This window comes from Protopterus annectens, chromosome 4.part0 (genome assembly GCF_019279795.1).
Source record: "Protopterus annectens isolate FY-2018-M chromosome 4.part0, PAN1.0, whole genome shotgun sequence".
Lineage (NCBI taxonomy): Eukaryota > Metazoa > Chordata > Ceratodontiformes > Protopteridae > Protopterus > Protopterus annectens.
Window position 1 is genome coordinate 896660435 of NC_056733.1, and position 23686 is coordinate 896684120.

Sequence of the window (23686 nt, forward strand, 5' to 3'; positions counted from 1 at the left end):
GGAACACCCAGAGGAAACCCACACAAATGCAGGGAGGACATGCAGACTCCACACAGAAGGAACTCCAGCCGAGATAATTGAATTTTCAGTTCAGAGATCTTACTTATTGAGCGTTTTTGATTTTCAGTTTAGGAGGAATTAACACTAATTTGTTAGCATTTATTCCTCCTGCACTCCCAGTCAGCTCACCATTTTGTGTAATGGTGTTGCTGCTTTCTCTACTTAGTCTTAAAACTGCTCAAGTGATCTCTAGCAGTTCTAATGTTAATTAGAGTTAGCATTTTATCAGGGCTTCAGATATGTGCATTTAGCTGTCTGAAGCTATTTAGCATTGGCTTGTTCCATTTCTGTGCCCATAGACAAGGAAAACGACTCAGGGGTTATGTAAGTCATCAAGTGTGGGTAACAAGATTCTCCCACATGGCACACACACTCTTTGTGTGGCCAAGATTCTCCCACATGACACACACACACACACACACACACACACACACACACACACACACACACACACACACACACACACAGTGTGGCCAAGATTCTCCCACATGGCACACACACTCTTTGTGCGGCCAAGATTCTCCCACATGGCACACACACTCTTTGTGTGGCCAAGATTCTCCCACAAGACACATATACACTTTGTGTGGGCAAGAGTCTCCCACATGGCACACACACTCTTTGTGTGGCCAAGATTCTCCCACATGTCACACACACACTTTGTGTGGCCAAGATGCTCCCACATGGCACAAACACTCTTTGTGCAGTGTGCTTAGGTTGGAACATATTGAGGTTAATTGTTATACTTCTGTCAAATTTGCAGGATAAGTTTAACAGGTTAACTCTTAAAGATTTGTTAGTTTCTGAGTCTGATATCTAAACCAAGGAAAGAGAAAAGAAAGCTGAATAAGGGTAGGGCTACAAAGGAATTAAGCAAAACTTCTCTGTCTGCTCTGAAGTTGCCTCATTTGAAGGCTTCCTCTTCTGAGACCACACCCACAGTACGTACCTCTCAGGAGCAGTCTTCTACTGTACATGGTCTCTCAGTTGGAGGTATACTTTATTCCAGAGCCACTGGCAAAATTCAGTAGTTTTTCCTCATTGACGGAGTTTCTAAAATATTTGGTGCCCAAACCTGCCTCTACCTTATATGTTCCTTCAAGTCTCCACAGTACCTTCCTTCATGTTAAACTGGAAAAGATCGGGGCACTTGTTATGGTAAAAATTGAAAGACTCCTTTCCTTTTATTTCTGTTGCTCCTTCTGCAAGCTTTGTTCCAACACTGGGTGTTTCAGACTTGGTGGTCCTGCTGGTAACTCCAGCTTTAGTGCCAGTGATATCCATCACCTTGTCATTAATGCCCCCTTCTGTACCAGTGACCTCATTATTAAGCCTGGGCTGCTGGTGCCAGTAGGTTGCTACAGATTTCAATGCTAATACCTTTGGGGTTATTGTCAATGTCAAAAGTGTTGGCTTTCAATGCCCTGGATTGAAGCTGGCCTCAGTGCCAACAATGATATCAGTGTTAAGGTCTGGAAGAAGTTCTCAGACATTATCTTCTTCAGTATCAACATCAGTTGGTTTACTTTATTCCATCATTACAGAACAATTTATCAGTCACTCAGGGATGGGATACAGTACAGTGGCACCCCTGAGGGTTGGATGAGATCCCATTGGAGTTGGCACCATTACCAGACTCACCTTCAACAGGCCTCCAAGTCTGATGGCATGGTCTTCTCATCTTCACCCCAGAAAGGTAGAAAAGTGGAAAGTCACCAAAGGTGCAGGGCTGCTGTAGCCGGCACATCCATACATCGCAAACTTATATATAACAACTCAAAAGTTGCCATTCCTTGGAAAATGAGAATATTCTGAGAAATTGCATCATGAACTTAATATATTTAAATCCGTTCTTTCGGCCATTCAGTCTCTGCATTTCAGGACTCACTCTAGTGGGTCCCTACATTTCAAATGGTTACCATTAAGGTGTTTTTTAACATCACCCTCTAAGACAGACCATATCTCAGTCTGGCCAACAGGTGAAGGAGAAGATTCTCACAGCTGTTAGAGTAAAGTTTCCCACTCATCTGAGAACCGTTTTTTTGTATGCAGAGGGGTGCACAGAATTTATGATTAAGGAAAACCAACAGCCTCCATTTGAGCAATATTCAGATGCAAACAAACACAAATGTGGTGGTATCCAGAACAGATGCCACCCAAGAGACAAGGCTGATCCACAAAATTAGATATTTTGCAGCTCTCCCTCTGGATGCCAACTGCAGAATCCCTGAGGACTTTCCCAACTGTCTCACTGCTCTGGAGGTAGTTGGAGGCAAATCTCCCTGCACCTTTCTACAAGACAGGAAATCATGTTGCTAAATGCTAGGAGCTTAAACCAAAAACTGCACTCCCTGGAAGCACTTCTATCACTAGAAGATGTAGATGTCTGTAGAGTTACAGAAATCTGGTTGAAGGCCTCAGACAGTACCCCAGCCTTGCAAGGCTACAATGCCTTCCACACCTTTAGACTGCAAAATGAACAAGTGAAAACCAAAGGAGACAGTGTTTCTATCTATATTAAAGATAAATTCACCTCCTAGTTAGACTGGACAACTCCATGGAGTTACTCCACATCTGGGTTACTGTGGGTATGACCCCCCCCCATTCAAGTCATAGCTAGTTATAGATCCCCCTCCATGGGTCACAACACCCATGAAGCCTACTTGACCAAACTGGAGACAATCCAAATTTTTCTGAACACTCTGGTTATGGGGGATTTCAATTATCCCACCAGCAACTGGGAAACATACACTAGCCCCAACTTGCTAGTGCAAACGTTCCTTGACTTTGTTAATTCCTGAAACAAACTGTTCATACCCCGACAACTGAAACAAACATTCTAGATCTGTTCCTCACTAACATATCAAACAGATGCACTGCCGCAACTGTCGGACTCTCATTAGTTAAAAATGACCACAAATCAGTCACCTTTGAGCTGGCACTAACGCCAGAACACACAAAGGGTGAAACTGACTAAAAAAACTTCACCAAGGCAAACTATACCATCCTAGGCAAAGTTATAAATGCATCCCAAGTCCCACCCCAAGCTGGAAGTGGTAATTACACTGAAGCTTACACTAAAGCCTTGTACATTCACTAGCATAAATATATAAACTCAGTTGTATCAGAAAGAATCAAAGCTAGAGTCCTAACTAAAAACAAGCTGCCCCATGGTGGACATACAGCATGAACAAAATTTGCAATAAATGTTGCTGTCCAAGAAAACAAAGGCAAGGCCCCAACAATGGAAAAACACCCTCCTCAGCCTCAACAGGCATATAAGACAAATTGTCAAATCCTTTAAGGGCTCCTTTGAGAGAAACATGGCAAGTACAGCCAAGGATTACCATAACGCCTTTTACAGCTGTGTAGGTAGCCTAAAAGGTAGGAACCAAGCATGTGCAGAACTAGTGACCAGCAGTATCACACTGACCCCACAGAGATAGCAAACCTGCTAGCAGATATGTTTGTCAAAAATTTCACTCCCTTATCCCCTCCTAACTTACCAAAAACCTCCTGCCAAGCTTCCTCCCCACCCTACATATCTGAAGAGCAGGTTCGCAAAGTCTTGTCCAAGGCAAAAAACACAGCCGCTATGGGATCAGACAACATCCCAGGCTGTTTTCCAAACAGGCTAAAACATGAACTAGCATCACCATTAAGTACCCTTTTCAATAATAGCCTAACTACAGGCTTTGTTCCAGAGGAATGGAGAACAGCAACAGTTATTCCCTGTCACAAAGGTGGCCTAGCAACAGACAAGGGAATTAGAGACCCATAAGCCTGACCAGCCTCATCTGTAAGGCCATGGAACATATTATTATGGACCTCATAAATAAAGACATAGGTGACCTCCAAACCCTGGATCCTACCCAATTCAGCTTCGTCAACGGCAAATCCTGCCTGCTATATCTAGTGGACTTATCTGAGGGTCTATATTATGTCATTGAACGCTTAAAAAGTGAATGCTGAATAATCGAACCCAGGTAAGCGAAAACTTACAATCTCGAAAGCTCAGAACAGCAATTTTTTTCTAAGGGAAAAAATTGCTGTTCCAAAAAAAAAAACAAAAAAAGAAAGAAAAACTGAAATAATACATAAAGTGGGGGGCTTCACCCCCCCCCACACCCCTACTTAAATATAGCAACTCCGAGATCACACTACAGTGCCGAAAATGCAAAGTAACGGGAGCGGCCAAGCAAATTCTTTCCCTGGGAAAGAATTTGCTTAAAAGCCGCTTCGCTATTTTGCGTTTTCGTTGTTTTAAGTTCAACCAAGACGCATTCAATATAATACATCTTAGGTTATTTAATAGGAACCCTTATTTAAAAATGTGACCAGGGCCACTGATGAGGGTAAATCTGTGCACACAGCATACCTCGACTTGGCAAAGGCTTTCAATACAATCCCACTTTCAGGCATTACTGATAAACTTATCAAACTGAATGTAAACCCCTTTGTTGTAAAATGGGTTGCCAACTGGCTCATAAATTGGGCACACCCTATCAAAATAGGTGACTCCACATCAACCAGCAGACCTGTTACCAGCAGGGTGCCACAGGGGTCAGTGCTGGGCCCCCTACTGTTTGGTATATACTTCTCAGAAGTTCAGATCAAAACTAAGGGGTTGTGGCTGACCAAATTTGCAGATGACTGCAAACTAAGTGCAATCATTGATTCCCCAAATGATGTCAGTATACTGCAGGAGGGTCTCATGTAGACCAATGACTGGTGTATTAGTTACGGTCTCAAACTGAATGCAAAGAAATGCATCATCATTCCCTTTGGCACAAACAATGTCTCTTCATATTATCAAATCAACACCGATATCCTAAGTACCCACAAAGTGGTAAGGGACCTGGGATCACAAGTTGACTGCAACCTTATCTTCGACAACCATGTGTCTATTGTAGTAAGGAAAACTTTCCACATAGCACACTTGCTTAGTAAATGCAACGCCTCAAAAGCAAAAGATGTTATAACCCCTCTATACTCGGCACTAATCTGCCCCATAATTGAATTCAATGCCCCATTTGACATGTACCATACAAAGCACCTGCAGCAATTGGAGAAATCGCAGAGGTTTCTGACAAAGAAGATCAAGGGGCTCCAGCATGTGCCTTACACAGACTGACTAAAGTCCCTGTCACTATACTACATATTGTATAGACTTCTTAGGGAAGACTTATGCCTGGCTTACAGAGCAATCTCTGACCCAAATCTAATAAATTTGCTGCTTAAATATGGCCTGTGACTTAAATAGGACATGCTGGAGGGACATATTTATCTCCCAGAGACTGCAGCATCTTTGGAACAGGCTACTAATTCATGTGAAACAGAGCACATATATGACACTGTTCAAAATTACCCTGAACAAGTGGATGGGGCACCATAAATTCTTACCGGGGATAGCACCCATGGACATGGGCAGTCATCACTAAGTGCAGTTTTGGGTATTGATTAGCATTTCCATGATATTACATTGGGATGAAATGGCTAGGCTTAAAATGACCTCCAGGTCGATAGCCTAGTAATCTCGTGTGATCCTATAATCCTATGACCCTAAATTACCTTGTTCAAATGGAAGCATTAACTTATCCCACTTTTGCCATCTTCCCCTTCCAGATAAATTCCTTCATATCTTATCCAGCACTTTTTTCTCTGGCTGATATAAATATGCCTGAACCCATATATAAACTAAGGAGACTAAAACATTTCCACTGCTTGTATTTTACTAGCCATATCGAAAAACAAGAGCCTCCATTTTCTCAGTTCTTGTATTATATTTTCTTTAGTCTCTTCTCACATATGCTCAGCTGCTAAAACAAAAGCTTTTTAATTCATACCCCTAAACACTTCATCTTATTGTGTCCCCATACGTATGAGTATTGCTGAACCAATTTGTGTGTGGTTATATAATTTTTGTTTTATCTTCATAAATTTTATATCCTGAAACCTGTCTCAAAATAACAATGCTAAGATGTCCTTTTCTGGATTTATCAGTTACAAAATAATAACCCTATTATTGTTATCAAAAAGTAAAACTAAAAATCCTATGGTTACCTGTAAGGGCTGTGGAAGCTAGTCACATCTTGGATTAGATGTATCACTGCGGAACCCTTTTCTTTTGTGCAGTTCTAGTTACCAGTGTCACATTTGCTTCCATGAAACAAAAGTATTCTTCTTGTCTAGCTGCTAGGGAGCAACGTTACTTGCTAAAGAATTTTCCAGCAGGTTAGGTTTGGTCAAAGAAAGAATGAAGCCTGGAGACAATTCATTCTGGATCAGTCCTTTATTCAGTGCGGTTAGGCAGATGACCACTTTCTGAGACAGTATTCAACTGAGCTGTAATTTGTCATGAGCAATGTAAGGCAGGAAGTAATCTTAACTGCGGCCCCTGGGTGTGCCTCAATTATGGGAGGGGCCAAGGGGTGTAACCGTCAGGACTTTAGGACTGCCCTTTGTCCTTATCCCTAGAGGTGCTGGTATAATGCCCAAAATACTAAAATAACATAAAGAAAATCATATCTTGTTTTATTACACTTATCATACCTACTAGACTATGTCAATATTATTACTTACAAATCATTTATCGGAGATAAGCAGTATAATATAATAGTCATCAGTTTTTCAATCCATCTGGATACTTAAAAGCGCTTTCACTACAGAAGCGCTTCATCAGATCTGCCTATCTGGATAGAAGGGTGCATTTCAGAGAATGATAGCAAACCCATCAGCACACAAAATAAAGAAAATAACACGAAAAAGCAAAAAAAAAAAAAAAAACCACCAAAAATCGAATACTTAGGACCAAAACATTATATTGGAAGTGGTATCTCTAGGTTTACCCCAAACAGCGGTCTAATGCTGTATCTGGGTTGTGTTTGCCATATCCACAAATGTATCTATGTAGCTGTTCAAAGGCCTGAGAGCCAAGTTGTGGTGGCATTTAAATAAAGAGCTTCTCGATATTGTAGATGCCTAGTGCCGAGATTTAAGAATGAGGGTTATTGCGCCAGAGAGACTACTTAGGGGAGGGGAAATAAAAAGTAGGATTAGAGATAGGTAGTGGTTAAATGTTGCAGACAAGCATGGGTCATCATCTTCTTTCAGCTGTTCCTGTTAGGGGTCGCCATAGTGGATCATCTGTTTCCATTTCTTCCTGTCCTCTGCATCATGCTCTGTCACACCAACCACCTGCATGTCCTCTCTCACCACATCCATAAACGTTATCTTAGGCCTTCTTCTTTTCCTGTTACCTGGTAGCTTCATCCTTAGCATCTTTTTCCCAATATACTCAGCATCCCTCCTCAGCACATGTCCAAACCAATGTAATCTTGCCTCTCTGGCTTTGTCTCCAAACCTTCCAACCTTGGCTGACCCTCTAATATACTTACTCCTAATCCTGTCCACCCTCGTCACACCCAGTGCACATCTTAACATCTTCAACTCTGCCACATTCACCTCAAACTCCTGCCTTTTTGTCAATGTCACTGTCTCCAACCCATATAACATAGCTGGTCTCACTACCCTCTTGTAGACCTTCCCTTTCACTCTTACTGGTACTCGTCTGTCACAAATCACTCCTGACACTCACCGTTACTCTGAACTATTGGTCCTATGTATTTAAACTCAACCACCTTCGCCACCTCTACTCCTTGCATCCTCACCATTCCTCTATCCTCCCTCTCATTCACACACATATATTCTGTCTTAGTTCTGCTGACCTTCATTCCTCTTCTCTCTAGAGCATATCTCCATCTCTCCAGGGTCTCCTCCACCTGTTCCCTACTCTCACTACAGATCACAATGTCATCTGCAAACATCATAGTCCACAGGGACTCCTGTCCAATCTCGTCTGTCAACCTGTCCATCACCATTGCAAATAAGAAAGGGCTCAGAGCTGATTCTTGATGTAACCCCACCTACACCTTAAACGCATCCATCACTCCCACCGCAGACCTCACCGCTGTCACACTACCCTCGTACATATCCTGTACCACTCTTACATACGTCTCTGACACTCCTGACTTCCTCATACAATACCACAACTCCTCTCTAGGAACCCTGTCATATGCTTTCTCTAAGTCTACAAAGACACAATGCAACTCCTTCTGAACTTCTCTGTACTTCTCCATCAACACTCTCAGAGCAAGCATCGCATGTGTAGTGCTCTTTCCCGGCATGAAACCATACTGCTGATCACTAATCATTACGTCCCTTCTTAACCTAGCTTCCACTACTCTTTCCCATAACTTCATGCTGTGACTGATCAATTTAATCCCTCTGTAGTTATTACAGCTGTGCGCATCACCCTTATTCTTAAAAATCGGTACCAAAGCACTTTTTCTCCATTCTTCATGCATCCTCTCACTTTTCAAGATTTCATTAAACAATCTGGTTAAAAACTCCACTGCCATTTCACCTAAACACCTCCATGCTTCCACAGGTATGTCATCTGGACCAACAGTTTTTCCATTCTTCATCCTCTTCATAGCTATCCTTAATTCCTCCTTGCTAATCCATTGTACTTCATGATTCACTATCCGCACATCATCCAACCTTCTCTCCTTCTCATTCTTCATTCATTAACCCCTCAAAGTACTCTTTCCATCTCCTCAACACACGGTCCTCACTTGTATGTTCCCCTCATTATCCTTTATCACCTTTACCTGCTGCACATCTTTCCTAGCTCAGTCCCTCTGTCTAGCCAATCGGTACAGGTCCTTTTCTCCCTCCTTAGTGTCCAACCTTTCATACAACTCTTCATATGCCTTATCCTTAGCCTTCGCCACCTCTCTCTTTGCCATGCACCTCATCTCCTTTTACTCCTATCTACTTTCTTCATCTCTCTGACAATCCCACTTCTTCTTTGCCAGCCTCTTTCTCTGTATAATCTCCGGTACTTCCTCATTTCACCACGTCTCCTTGTCGCCTTCCACTGTCCAGATGTCATACCAAGCACCTTTCTAGACATCTCCCTTACTAGCTCTGCTGTAGTTACCCAGCTATTTGGTAACTCTTCACTGCCACCCAGTGCCTGTCTTAACTCATCCCTGAACTCCATCTCACAATTACCCTTTTTCATTTTCCACCATTTGATCCTTGGTGCTACCCTCACACTCCTCCTCCTCTTCTTGATCACCAACGTCATCCTACAAACCACTATCCTATGCTGCCTAACTACACTTTCCCCGGTCACCACTTTACAGTCTCCAATCTCCTTCAAACTGACCCTCCTACATAATATATAATCCACCTGTGTGCATCTTCCTCCACTCTTATATGTCACCTTATGCTCCTCCCTCTTGTTAAAATATGTATTCACCACAGCCATGTCCATCCTTTTCGCAAAATCCACTACCGTCTGACCTTCTGCATTCCTTTAACACCATACCTACTCTTCACTTCCTCATCCCCTCTGTTCCCTTCACCAACATGCCCATTGAAATCTGCTTCAATCACCACTCTCTCACCCTTGGGTACAGTCATCACCACTTCATCCAACTCACTCCAAAAATTTTCTTTCTCATCCATCGCACACCCAACTTGTGGAGCATATGCACTAACAACATTCATCATTGCACCATCAATTTCCAGCTTCATAAACATCACTCTGTCCGACACTCTTTTTAACTCCAAAACACTCTTAGCATACTGTTCCTTCAGGATAACCCCTACACCATTTCTCCTCCCGTCCACACCATGATAAAACAATTTGAACCCACCTCCGATACACCTAGCCTTACTCCCCTTCCATCTGGTCTCTTGCACACACAATATACCAACCTTCCTTCTGTCCATCATATCAGCTAGCTCTCTCCCTATACCAGTTATACTGCCAACATTCAAAGTTCCGACCCTCACTACCACAGTCCTAGCCTTTCTCCTCTCTTTCTGCCTTCAGCCATGCCTTTCGCCTCTTCTCCTCCTTCAGCCAACAGTAGCCCAATTTCCACCAGCACCCTGTTGGCTAACAGTACTGGTGGTGGTCGTTGTTAACCTGGGCCTCGACCGATTCAGTATGGAAATATTTACTGGTGTCCGCATTAATTATTTGGCGAAGTTTTACGCCGGATGCCCTTCTTGATGCAACCCTCCCCATTTATCCGGTCTTGGGACCGGCACAAAGAAATGCACTGGCTTGTGCATCCCCAGTGGCTGGGTTGCAGACAAGCATGGGTACAAAACCAAATAAAATATAGTATATAGGAAGGGGGGGTATCATGTCTTGCAAACAGTGCATTAACTATAGCAGGAGATTCATGCCAGTGTTAGCTAGGTTGAATTAACAATAATGGAGAGAAAAGACAAAAGAAGCAGTATGAAGTGAGACGATCAAACGTTGAACATGTAGGATTACAAGACTGAATCACTACCTTATTACCTTTTGAGTCCATAAATACCTGTGGTCCTGGGAAACAAAATTACAATGAATATTAAGCTTATTACCCATTGAGTCCATGTTGACTTAAAGTCCTGGGGAACTTAGGCATCCAGAAATCTGTTATACTTCAATAGTATAAATGATGGTCCCAATTTTTTTTTAGATTTAGTATGCAGTTCACAGACACTGTTGTATTTACGCCAAGGTATTTGTTGGTTTGGAGCCTGATTTGCTATTCACATCCCATTTTTTTCTAGTCTGTCATTGGTTTTGTCTTCATATGGATCCCTGGTTAGCTGTTCGATGATGAGGAAAGAAAACTTGTGGCCTGGCTTATCCTTCACATGGTCCGCTAAAGTGCTATTGGGTGAGTCCTGTCTGATGTCCATGTAATGCCTTGCAATCCAAGTTTTAAGTTTATTGATAGTTTTGCCAGTGTAAAAAGCCTGGCATTTATGGCACTGTGCTCTACAGACCACAAATTTGGTGCTGCAGGTTCCATAGGATTTACATCTGTAGAATTTTTTTGTTATACATGCAGTAAAAAACATCTTTGCCGCTCATATATTGGCAATACTTATAGTAAGGGGGACTGTAAATGAAGATGCCTCATGGAAGCTCCAGGTTTATTGAGTTGCTACTATATTCAACAAAGTCCCGAATGTTCCTCTTCCAGCTGATGGTAAACCTAGGTTTAGGTGGAAGTATTTTGCTGAGAGTGTTCTTTTCCTGGATAATAATCCAATTCTCAGTGATGGTTTTGCTGAGCTCTTGAAAGTCCATAGAGTATGTCATAATCATACTGATGTTGCATCTTCCCTGTCATTGCTGCTTTTCCTGAGATGCCTGTGGGGTGTTGGGTTGTGGAGGCTGATGCTATCAGGAAAGTTCAGATCCATAGTTTTGCTGAAAATAATTGGGTCTAGTATTCCTTTTATGAGTTTTGAGCTGTATCCTCTGGTGAGCAAGTCCTTTTCCAAGTCTATGATGTTCCTGGTAAAGTCAGCTAGTTCTTTAGAGACCTATGCCATCCTGAAGCCTTCGGATTTGATGAAATTTCTTTTAGTCTTGAAGAGATTTTGCTATTTTGGTGCAAAAGTAGTTTGATTCTGGTGGGTTTGTGGTATAAATTGTTGGTAAGTTTGTTGTTGACAGATGATTTACTGACCTGAACATCAAGGAAATTTACCATTTCTTTAATGTGGTTAGTGGCGAATTTGGGAAATGGGGTGGATTTGTCAATATAGTGTAGGAACTCTCTAGACTGGATCTCGTTTCCATTCCAAATGATGAAGATGATGAACCTCAAGTAGCATTTCATTCTTTTGAAATGTGGGGAGTTGTAGATGTAATCCTTTTCCTACTTTCCTAATGTGGTATTTGCGAGGCTCAGGGCCATGGCCACGCCTATGGCTATGCTGTTGCTGTTGGTCTGTCTGAAATATCTGTCCCTGAATTTGAAATAGTTGTTTTCCAAAAAAAGCCTTAGTAGTCTGTTAAGGATTTTAATTTCCTCTGGGAGACTGTTCCATAACTCTTGGAATGCTTCAATAACTGCTCTTATACAGTAGTTGTGGTTCAAAGCAGTGTAAAGAGCTTCTACATTGATAATGATGAGGATCTAGTCACCAGTCAAAGGAATGTCCTTAATTTTCTTTAGGAAGGCCGATGTGTCAAGCAGAAATGATCTATTTTTCTCTGCTAACAGCTTAATTTGGACTTCTAGGTATATGGAGGTGGGCTTAGTGATACTTCCTCCACTTGCAATGACCGGTCTGTATGGGGGATCTTGGATGTCTTTAGGGGGTTTCAGGATAGCAAAGAAACAAGGAAGCTTTGGATCTGAGACTTGCAGGAATTTAAATAAATTGTGACTCATTAGTCCTTCATCACTGAGATGAAGGGTACACCCCTTGGTCCCTCTCATAATTGAGGCACACCCAGGAGACATAGTTAAGATTACTGCACACCTTAAATTGCTCATGATAAATTAAAGTTTAGTTAAACAGTGTCTCAGAAAGTGCTCATCTGCCTAACTGCACTGAATAAAGGACTGATCCACAATGAATTGTCACCAGGCTTCTTCTTTCTTTGACCAAACCTAACCTTCTGGAAAATTCTCTAGCAAGTAACTTTGCTCTCTAGCAGCCGGATACGAAAAATAACTTTGCTTCACCATGGAAGCTAAAGTAGCACCTGTAACTAGAACTGCACAAAAGAAAAGGGTTCCACAGTGATACATCTAATCCAAGACATGACTGGCTCCCACAGCCCTTAAAGGCATCTGTGGGATTTTTAGATTTACTTTTTGTCACCTTCTCTGCCCATAAGCAAGGAAGTTGCCAGCATGTTAATTATTAACATCCGTATGAGAGCACGGTATATTGGGTTAGTATTATTATTATCAGGAAATGCAAACTGCTCGTTTGCTCTACTCATAAATTCACAGCTTAATCTATTGAATGCTTTCTCTGCATGAAGACCCACTATCAAGAGCTGTATTTTCTTACATTCTGTTTCCTTCAGGATCTTCATTGTTCTATTAATGTTATCAAATTTTTGCCTCCACTCCACAAAACCACAATGATTCATATCAATCAGTGTTGGCAACACCTTTGTCATTTTGTAGCTAGTATTGACAAAAAAACTTTATAATTATGGTTTAAAAAATGAAATGGGTCTATATCAAGCTGGGTCTGACAGGTCTCTACTGTCTTTTGGTAATACAGCCACCACAACTTTCTTCCAAGATATTGGTGCTTCCCCTTCTTTTAAAATATTGTTAAACAAAATCTTCTAGATCTTTATCACTTTCTTACCTTCTAGCTTCCAAACTTCCACAGCAATACCAACTCTTACCAGTGAGTTTTCTGCAAATCGATTATAAGTCAGCATTTTTATCTCATCTTCTCCTATTTTAACTAATAGTTGTTGCTATCTCTAACCTTGGCATAATTAAACCTTCATAAATATTTCCATTTGTGCTATTTACTCATTTCTGAAAAGCCATATACATAATAAAACAATTAAAACTACGAATTATTTGCACAGTGGCCCAAAACTGCAAAAATGACAAATTACAGACCTTAAAATTTCTGAAAAATATCTCTAATACCTCTACAGAATCTTTTGGTTATGTTTCTTGTTATAGGCTCCCTAAGTCTGGCAATGTCCCTTTCTACCTTTTGTTGGCCAAGTCATTGTGCTAAAAGTTTTTGTACTCTGGAGTTATTAAAATATTTGCTTAACAGCAATCTTTCTCAACTCATGCATATTATCCAAATACTCTTATTTTCTCCTTAACACTCTGCAGCTACGTCTCTTCTTATTCTGTGAGATTGCCCTTATTATTTAATACTTTAACCTTTGTCAGCTTCTTAACCATATATCTCTCTTTTATTTCTAACCTACTTTCAAACTCCATTTTCATTTTATATTGCTCACTAGCTATCACTTCTGAAAAAAATTTCTCTTCTCTAATAACGTTCAAATGATTTCCACTACTCATTCCTTAAATTCCTCTCTTGTTAACAGGTAAGTGGGAAAGAGCTAGTGTCTCATTTTTACTTCATTACCCTGCATTTTAATTTAGTTTTTATTGGTGCATAATCTGAAATAATTATTGGATGCATGTTGAATTTTCCAATCAAATGCACATGTTCCTGGGAAATATAATTTCTGTCCAGTCTAGCTGAGTTATAATCCCTTGAGGAATAATAAGTAAATTTTGTCTTAGTTCCTACTACTTTATTCACATTTTCCAAACCAAATATTTTTATAAATTTCTTCAAAAATGTATCCCTCTTTTATTACATTTCCCCATGTAGGTTCCCTCGATACAGCCTCATTATTGTAAATCAAGTTCCAGTCCCCACTTATAAATAATATTCCCTGATGAAAGCTGATTACTTCTCTCAAAATTTTCTTAAGCTCTATACTAGCAGTTTTTGGTGGAATATGAATACATGTCATTGTAATCCTTTTCCCTTGCCAACAGCTCCTTACTACAAAAAATCTACCATTATTGTATTTTTTTCTCTTCTGTCGCTATTGGAGCCCCTCTAGCAATCAGTATTATTACTCCCCTTTTTTCTTTGTCCCTGATATTCTGTTGAATATCCATCCTGAAATCCTTTCTATGTCAAATTCACATTTCTTTCCAAATATATTTCCTGCAGCATTGCTATTTGCACTCAGCATTTCTTAATATAATTCAATACTATTTCCTTTTTGTCTATACCTGTAAGGCCATTTACATTCCAAGATAATATGGATATCATAGCCAGTATGAAAAAACTATAGTTCCAACCTATTAAACATGACATTTTTGAATGTGTATTTGCAACTTTTGTCTTACAAACATACACATTTTGGCAGGCTGATCTTTTATACATGTGTTTCTTTTCATTTCCATTTGAACCTATGTCACATTTTTCAAAGCTTTTTGTTTTAATGAAAACCATCAAATAAAAAACTAAACACATTTTCAGAGCACTCCCATACTCCATACCCTGATAACAAACATGTATATAGGTTCATAGGTGTGTACTAGGCTAATGGCCCTGAAGCCTTTACAAGCCTAGCCCATAGATGTGCCCTGGCATTGTGCCACTTGACGTTAGTTCCCAGTGCCTCTATCAAGTAGAGCTACTGGAGTGACCCCTGGGGTGAACTTTCTACTTCCCATCCACTCATCAAGATTTCTCTTGAAAAGGGCCAGTGAGGTGCTCTGCTTGACATCTATGGGAAGTCTATTCCAGAGCATGGGCAGTCTGGGTTATGAAACTGTCTCTCCAGCATGTTCTGTTGACTGTGGTAATGAGGATGAGGTCTCTGGAGCATGTGGTACAGAGGGATTGGGATTTCTTTAGATATAGCATTTCAGACATGGCTTTGTAAGTCAAGCAGAGATCGCCTCTTAGTAGCTGATATGAGACAGAGAATAGCTGGAGTTGTTTGGGTCTGTCTGTGTAGGACATGTGTTTAAGGCCTAGGACCCTCTCCATGAGGTACTTTTGTGGCCTTTCCACCTGTTGCATGTGTCTAGTAAGGTACATGCCAAATGGGGCATTATACTCGATGATTGGCCTAATGAGGGTAAAGTAGAGAGAGATGATGACCTCTTTCTTCCTGGATGCAAAACCCTTGGTAATGAGATGTGCCACATAGAAGGACTTTCTGACCACAGTGGCAATGTGGTGGTCAAAGGAGAGGTTGCTGTCAACCTGTATCTCTTATAATGCCCTCAGTGCTCAGTGGGCTCCCATTGATGTGGTAGTTAGTGGGAGCTGAGTTTTTCCCAAAGGGGATGATGACGCATTTTTTGCCATTAAGCTTAAGGCCATGGTTTCAACACCAGTCATTGGTCTCAGTTAGGCCTTTCTGTAGGATGTCTACATCACTTGGGGAGTTAATAATGGCTCCCAGCTTGCAGTCGCCTGCCGACTTGGTCTGCCAGAGTCCCTCCGTGTTGGCCTGGACTTCTGAAAAGTATATGCCAAACAGGAGAGGACCCAGGACCAATCCTTGTGGGACTCCACTCGTGACTAGTTGACAGTCTGACTTGGAATCCACTACTTTCACACTGTGGGTTCTATCTGTGAGCCAATTTGCAACCCACCTAGTGATATAGGGGTTGATGCCTAGTTTGGTGAGTTTATTAATAATTCCTGAGTGGGGAATGGTATCACAGGCCTTAGCCAGATCAAGGTAGGCTGTATGACCTGCCTTGCCCTCATCCACAGCTCTGGTGACAGACTCAAAGAAGTCAACCAGGTTGAGCAGACATGATCTACCTTTCACAAACCCAAATTGCATGGGATCTAGAGTTTGGAGATTCCATATATCCTTGTTAATTAGGTCCAGGATGATGTGCTCCATTGCCTTATATATCAGACTTGTCAAGCTAATGGGGTGATAATTCCCAGGGTCTGTATTCGCTCCCCCTTTATGGAGAGGGATGACTGTAGCAGTGCGCCATTCAGTATGGACAAAGCCTGAGGTGAGGCTGTGATTGAACAGGGCACACAGATGTGGTGCCAGTTCACTTTGTAGATCATGTAGAACATATCCAGGGATACTGTTGGATCCCATGGAAGCTGTATTCTTGGCCTTGGACAATGCAGCTTTAACCTGTGCTGCAGTAATGCTTGGTGCCTGGCATTCCTCCGGTATTGTGACTGGTCCTTTAGGGGGAGAGAGGGGTAAAGGTGGCACTGAATTTGTTGGCCAGTATGTTGGCAATATCTGTTGGCTCAGTATAGGAGGTACCATTGTGCAGTGACTCAGAGAAAACCTGGGTATTGCTATACAAGGCTTTGTGATTGTTTTTAGTGTCTGTCTCAATTCTGCCTTCATAGCTGGCTTTAGAGGTTCTGATGAGGGATCTCAACTTTTTGTTGAGGCTAATAAGGGAGTTTTTCCAGTCTTGGGTCACCACCTTTTTCTGCAACAGTTTCTTCCTTCTGTTGCAGAGTTTATTAATGGCAGGGGACCACCAGATTGGCTTCCTTTTTTTGGAGGAGAACATCTTGGTTCTGTTGGGTATGGCTAGTTCCATGCATTTATGTACATGTTCGTAGAGTGCATAGTGTATGATTTGGCAGTCATGCATCTATTTTCCATTGACATGGGTGCCGTGAAGTTAGCCAACTCTGTTTTCAGGAGCCCAAAGCCAACTTTGGAAAAGTGTTTCATGGTGGTTACCTTTGTAGGGGTTGTGGGTGAGATGTGGATTTCCATAGTGATTAGTTTGTGGTTGGATCTAACCAAGGAGAAATTGACTATTGGTGTAGAGCAACAGTTGCCCATGTTAGTAATAACCAAGTCAAGGATGTTGCTTCCTCTAGTGGGGGTATGAATGAGCTGGTCCAGGGCATTGGAACTGATGAATTCCAGGAAGCATTGGGCCAGTGTATTGGTGCATGAGTAGTTTTCCCAGTTGATGGAGGGGTAGTTGAAGTCACCTAGTATGAGAGTGTTGGGTTGGACCCTAATAGTTTCCAGGGTGCTTAGGAATGTGGAGCATGAGTCATGGGACATGATTAGGGACCTATAGCAGGCTACAACCTGAATCACCATCTTACCCAATATTAGTTGTACCTGAAGTATCTCAGATACATTATGCTGGGCTACTAGTCTGGGGGTGTGCATATCCTTAGACACCACCGCCTTTGGAGCTTCGGTACATGTTCTGGAGCTGAAAGGTATGGAATGAGTTATAGCCTGTTAGAGCAGGGGTGCTTTCTGCTGCTTTAAACCAGGTCTGTTACAGCACAAATGTCGATGTTCTCCATTTTGAAGACTGTTTTGAGTAACTGCATCTAGAGATTTAGACCTCTAGCATTGAGCAACATGACCCTCAGATTGCATTTATTTATAGCTGTTACAATGGTAATTTGGTCTTTGGAACATTGCCTAAAAAGGCACAATAGAGGTGGCAAGAGCCTTAGCTAGTATCCAGAAACCCAGGGGTGACTGATGCAGGCCATTTCTGGCAAAGCGTTGACATCTGTCAATCATGTCATCCCAAGCAGACAGATACTGGATCCCCTTACAATGACACCAGAAACTTAGCCAATTGTTGAAGTCAATCATTTTCTGCTTGTACAGCTGTATCACTCTGGATGATGGTAGTATGCTGCTCAGGGCTAGGGTCATACCTACCTGGGCCACATAATCCGAGAGCTCCTCCATGTCTCTTTTCATGTAGTCCATTGAGGTGCATCTCAGGTCATTCACACCCACATGGACAGTGACAGAGTCATACTTGTACTTGTTGTGGAGTGACCTGAGTGCGAGTGTTATGTGTCGGATTCTGGTACCTGATAGACAGCTGACTGTTACCTTCTCCTTATTCAACATAGTGAGTGGGACATCAGTGTGCCTCACTCTCGAGTCACCCATGATTAGTGTTATTGGGCACGCTGTTTTGCCTTAGGGGCTTAGGTTGAGGGTCACACTGTGTAACTGAACTGTGTGTCTTGTGGTTTGTGCTGTGTTGTGGTGGTCGAGTGCGTTTCAGCCTTGGAGGTCTCTGCTGTATGGGTAGATTTCTATTGAGAGCCTCCGCGAAGGTGGGTGCATCGTTTGTGTTTTTATGTGAGAGCTGTGATGGTGGACGTTCTGGAGGGCTATGTGTTGCATGTGGTGTGGTGCAGATGTTGACCTTCTCCTCTTGACCAGCTATTCCGGTCTTGGCTTGAGAATGCATACCTTCCAATTTGGATATATAAATGCATCTCTCACAAGTCTAAGTGTTGGGAGGTAAGAGGAGAGGGTTGTCTGTGTACATGAGGCAGTTGCTACACTACCTCAGAATGCCCACGTTTACCAGATTAATAGGAGAAAGCAGAGGGAACTGACCTTTAAACATGCCAGGAGGGATGGTCATTATTACTAAGTACTGGAGCTGTTTCCTTATACATTCCTTTTACAGGAAAAATGTCACTCAAGGTGTCTGAGTCTCTACAGATGACTGCCAAACACTTGAGGGGAAACTAATACATAGATCCTGAAAACTTAAGCATGAAGTATTTAGGCAGATATTCTGAAGTTAGAAAGAAATAAAGCAGTACATACTGAAAAATAAAGAATTATCTTGTCAAGAATGATGAAAAGAGGGGAGCTGCATGAATGGCTACTGCCTGGCTACTACTAATGCTGGTCTCAGCACAGCTTCACTCTGTTAGGATACAATACTCCTTTGCTTCTTCTCTCACCAGAAGCAAAATTTTTGCACCAATCCCAAGAAGAGAAGCAGGCCACGGCCTGTTTGATGATCCACAGTCTTGTCCCAGATGATGCAAGGGTCTGCAGGCTTGTAGCCCTTTTCTGGTACATGCCTCAAATAGCAACCAGACCAATCAGGTACGTTAAGCACAGACACTCACTCTCCAACCAGAAAGAGTCAGGAATCAATGCAGTCTGCTCCTACTCTCACCAGAATCAGAATATAAGCACAGATTCCTAGCTGCCACCTATAAAGCAGTTATTAAGCTTTCTAGCGATCAAGAGTTTCCAGGAAATAATGTAACTGCACTCATTCTCTCACCAGGAGAAAACAGAAGCACTAATCCCAAGATGACTACTGAGAGGCAGAATGTAGGCTCTCCAATAAATGGTGGTCTTGCAATATATGCTTAAAGGTAATATGAAAAAAATGGCTTATCCTAAACACTGCAGTATGCACTAGAGGAGTTAGATGTGAAAGTAGGTGTTTTACCTGTCTAAAAAGTTAAGTTTTAGTGGAGAGTCACTATTTTTAAAACAGCAAGATAGATTGAAAGGGGGTGGTCACTTTTGTATTCTGGTACTATGGAAAGGAGTAGGATGGCCAATAAATTTAAATAGTTGAAGGGGAGTGATTTGACAAAATGATAATTTTGTGCTTACTCAACACCAGCCAGTAAAAGCAGAGAGGAAATGAGATATATGGTCAAATCAACATAAGGGGCAGGCAACTAGAAAGACAGTGGTGTTTAAGAACACAACAGTAACCAGGTGGGAGGGTTTGAACACAACAGTAACCAGGTGGGAGGGTGGGGAAAAAATTCTGTCTGACTCACAAGAGACAGAGCTGTGTTCTCTTTTCAAGTTTTAATATGCAGTTAAAGCAGAATATAAGTAAAACCCAATGTAAAGAAAACAAATCACTGCATACAAAAATAGAAAAAGGCAATAATGTAATGCAAAATACAATAAATAAAAAGCAAACTAACCTTTCCCTCACAGCAAACTGTAGCAGAGTCTTGGTGAGCCTTTCCAGTAAAAGTAAAATCATTTTCAAAAAATTAAGTTTAACCCTCCAGACTGGAACAATTGCCTCAAAATGACAGCTGCACCTACAGGCATTACCTAACCTAAAATTAAGGTTACCCATGCTAAAATACATGTTACAGCCTGTGATCCCATTTACACTTAGTGTCTGATCTTTTCTTACCTCTATTCCCCTCCTAGATGTGAAGAATAGAAAACATTAACCTTAGCCCCCGGGGGGGGGGTTGCTATCTTTAAATTAAACAAAATTATACACTGTTATATTAAATGCATTAACATATTCAGGCTGCTATGGAGGCTGCTATTCCATATTCACTTTCCATAATTTCCACCTTTATTTTTTCACCAAATTACTTGCCATTGTAGCTTTACGTATTGCATTCCCCTCAGCAAAGAATGCTCATAACTCTCAAGTTTAAATGCTTGAACATGCAGACAGTTCATTTCCATGTAAAAGAAGTCAGCAATAAGAAAAAAAAAAACATCTCTGCATATACAGCTGCCCACTGAGAACTTTTTTAATGGAAAGAAACAAGCTAATATCTTTGCAGATGCAAGGAACTTAGCATTTGTCACAGCTTTCATTATATTCTCTTATTTTCCAAACCTATTTGCTTACAAAAACACTTGTTTATAGCTTATGATAGTGTTATTAATCTAGACGTCCACCCTTGTAAAAATAAGACAAATTATCTTAATTCTACATTTAATATAATCAATGCAGTTTTGTATCTCAGTTCTCACATTGGCAGCCCAAGATCACAACATAATAACTTAATCTTGCTTCTGCCCAGACTTTCTTCTCTTGTTATACTGTAAAGCCTACATTTCTTACAACTAAAAAGTACTTGTTTACTTTAATATCTTCAACACATACAACAACCATGGAAACGCCTCTCCATCCCTTATTTAAAATACCCCTCATGCACACTACACAAAACGGCTTTACTATATGTAAGGCTGTTTATATCAGGAAATGCTTTATGGAAATACTAACAAGAGCATGAATTGTTTCCTTACAGTTAATTTTTGTTCCTTTTAGTGTCCTCATAAATATTAATGACATGATGTAGGGTGTATGCTTTACAGTCCACCCACAAGTTTAACAATAACACAGTCAGGAAAACTCCAGTCTTTTTAAGTCACTTTTTTTTGAAAAGCCATATTTCACAGATGTGCATGATGCTTTTTGTCTCCTATTTATTCACTCAGTTCAGTGTAGCTGGTCTTCGTCCTATTCATCTCCATCTCCCAATACCAGACTCTGGTGAAATTTCAAGGTATTCCTGATTCTTACTGTTAACTCCTGTATTATTTATCTCTCTCTCAAGCATTTTCCTTTAGAGCAGTGGAAAAGGTTTCACTGGCAAAGTCTCTCTATGAGCTTTATTGTCAGAAGAATGAGAAGCAGAGTCCCCTTTTGTTTGCTGACTCACTTTTTGTTGGACCTTAGTCTGTTCTACATTCAAAAATGCTTTGATATTTGAGGAAAAAATATTCTGAAGATAGCTGGATATAGCAGCTTGAATCTCATGCTTGCCTCTTGACATTTCCTGATTGCTGGAATAAATTTGCCTCTCTTCTGTCTATGTAGAGTGAATAATCACTTTCCACAAACACTCTGTTTTCTCCACTTTTAATATTTTTGCCTTCTGCCACAGTATTGTCAGTATAAACTTTTTCTTCTGATATGATTGTGTCTTTACTAATATATGTTCTGTCTGCTTTTTCATGGCCAGGTTTGAAGCAAATGCTCAAGGTGGCCTTTCAATTAACAAATCATGTTGTGGAATACTAGTCCAGTTGCTTATTTCTGCTTTCATAAAACTAATACAATCTATTCCTTCCAATTTTTCTGGTACAGTAGAAAATCTCAGGTTTTCTCTGGGTGCTCTGTCTTTTTAACTCTACTATTTTTGAAACACCTCTTCTTGAGAAGCCTCATACTCAGCCAGTCTTTTCTTTATTTCAGCCTCTGGTACTTGCAGTTTTATCAGTTCATCTGAATAGCTACTTAAAGCTTCTTCTTTTTTTCCAGCTTTTTTAATTTGAGTTGATGTTTTTATTCAATGTTGCATTTATTTTAATCACCTGAGTAGATTTGATTAATTTTTTCCTCTAAATTATTGGAAGCCATTTCTTGCACTAAAGTTGAAGTTTGAACTGCTTTTTGCTAAACAGCTGCGGGATTCTTCTCAGCCAGTGATTTCTCTTCATCTCTTCTGGGTGATTTTTCTTTCTGGTTCTCTACATTTCTGTTTTGCTGTTAAACAGGTAGTGTACTGACTAGTCAGTAACTGAATTTCACCCAGAATGACATTTTCACTGGCTGTTATTTCTCAGTTTCTGCTTTCTCATTGGGAGGGCTGAAATTCAGTTGTGGATCATTGTGCAGCCATTTTGGAAGTCCTAATGTGTATGAAGTTATTAAACTGAAATAAAAATAACAACCCAGACTCTTTTGATGCGAGACACTGAGTCTTTCAGAAGTGAGCATGTTAGAGACCAACATACCTCTCAACCTGGAAACATCAAAAATCTGGACAAAGGCCCATGAAAAATAGGTACAAATCTGTATGCTGGTTAACATAACATTTGCATACATAGTTATGTAACCCTGCCCACTCCGATAGAATTGTGGGAACCCAACTTTTAAATGCAAACTGAAGAAGAGACAACCAGAATATGGCCACCAGATCCTGTAGTAAATGGTAACCATTTTTTTTTTAAATATGTAGCAAAGATGTTCACTGGGAAGGGAGAAGATGATGAACCTTAAGCTTTTGTTTTTAGTGACTTGTACTATGTGGGTTTTGTGGTAAAAGTAGGGCATTTACTGGTAGGCAATATTCTAATCTTAGCAAAAGAATATTATAGTTTACTAGGACCCCCAAAAGTCATTCTCTATTACCTACTAATCAGTGGTGTAGCTAAAGTTTGTGCCACCCAGGGCTGTCTGTGAGTTTGCTGCTGCCTTTCCCCCTCACAAAATCATGGTCGAATGAGACCCCCCCATACACATCCCTCCCCCCTTAAGCCATTTCAATGTCTCATTACTTGGCTATTTCACCCCATTTACCATAAACACTGTAATGTGTGTACTGCTTTACTTCTACGATGATTATTTGGATTTCATTTAAAACTTTTATTTTACATTTTACAGTACAAACACTAATAGACATCTGCTAAACAAAGCAATACAGTCTCACAATGAAAATAGACTTAGCATTAAAACTTCTCTGTCCTTGAAACAGCATTGAAACCCACATTCAAAGGAAATGCATCTGGCCAGTGGCGGATAAAGATTATCTTCTTTGGGTTGTTTTCAAATCATAGGCCCCTTGCACATGAAACATACATGTGTTCTTTGATACAACTTCCTGATTGTATTAATTTATATTTCTTGTATAATACAGCACACTTCTTTGAGCGAGTTTTAAATTTATTGTTTTGAAAATTGTT

The 23686-nt window shown here is 40.8% G+C and overlaps 1 protein-coding gene across 1 annotated transcript in view; it reads right to left on the reverse strand.

Annotated features, from left to right (window-relative positions):
• The window catches only part of LOC122800364 (radial spoke head 14 homolog), a 189705-nt gene that overhangs the window by 15815 nt on the left and 150204 nt on the right, over positions 1-23686 (reverse strand). The window lies entirely within an intron of this gene.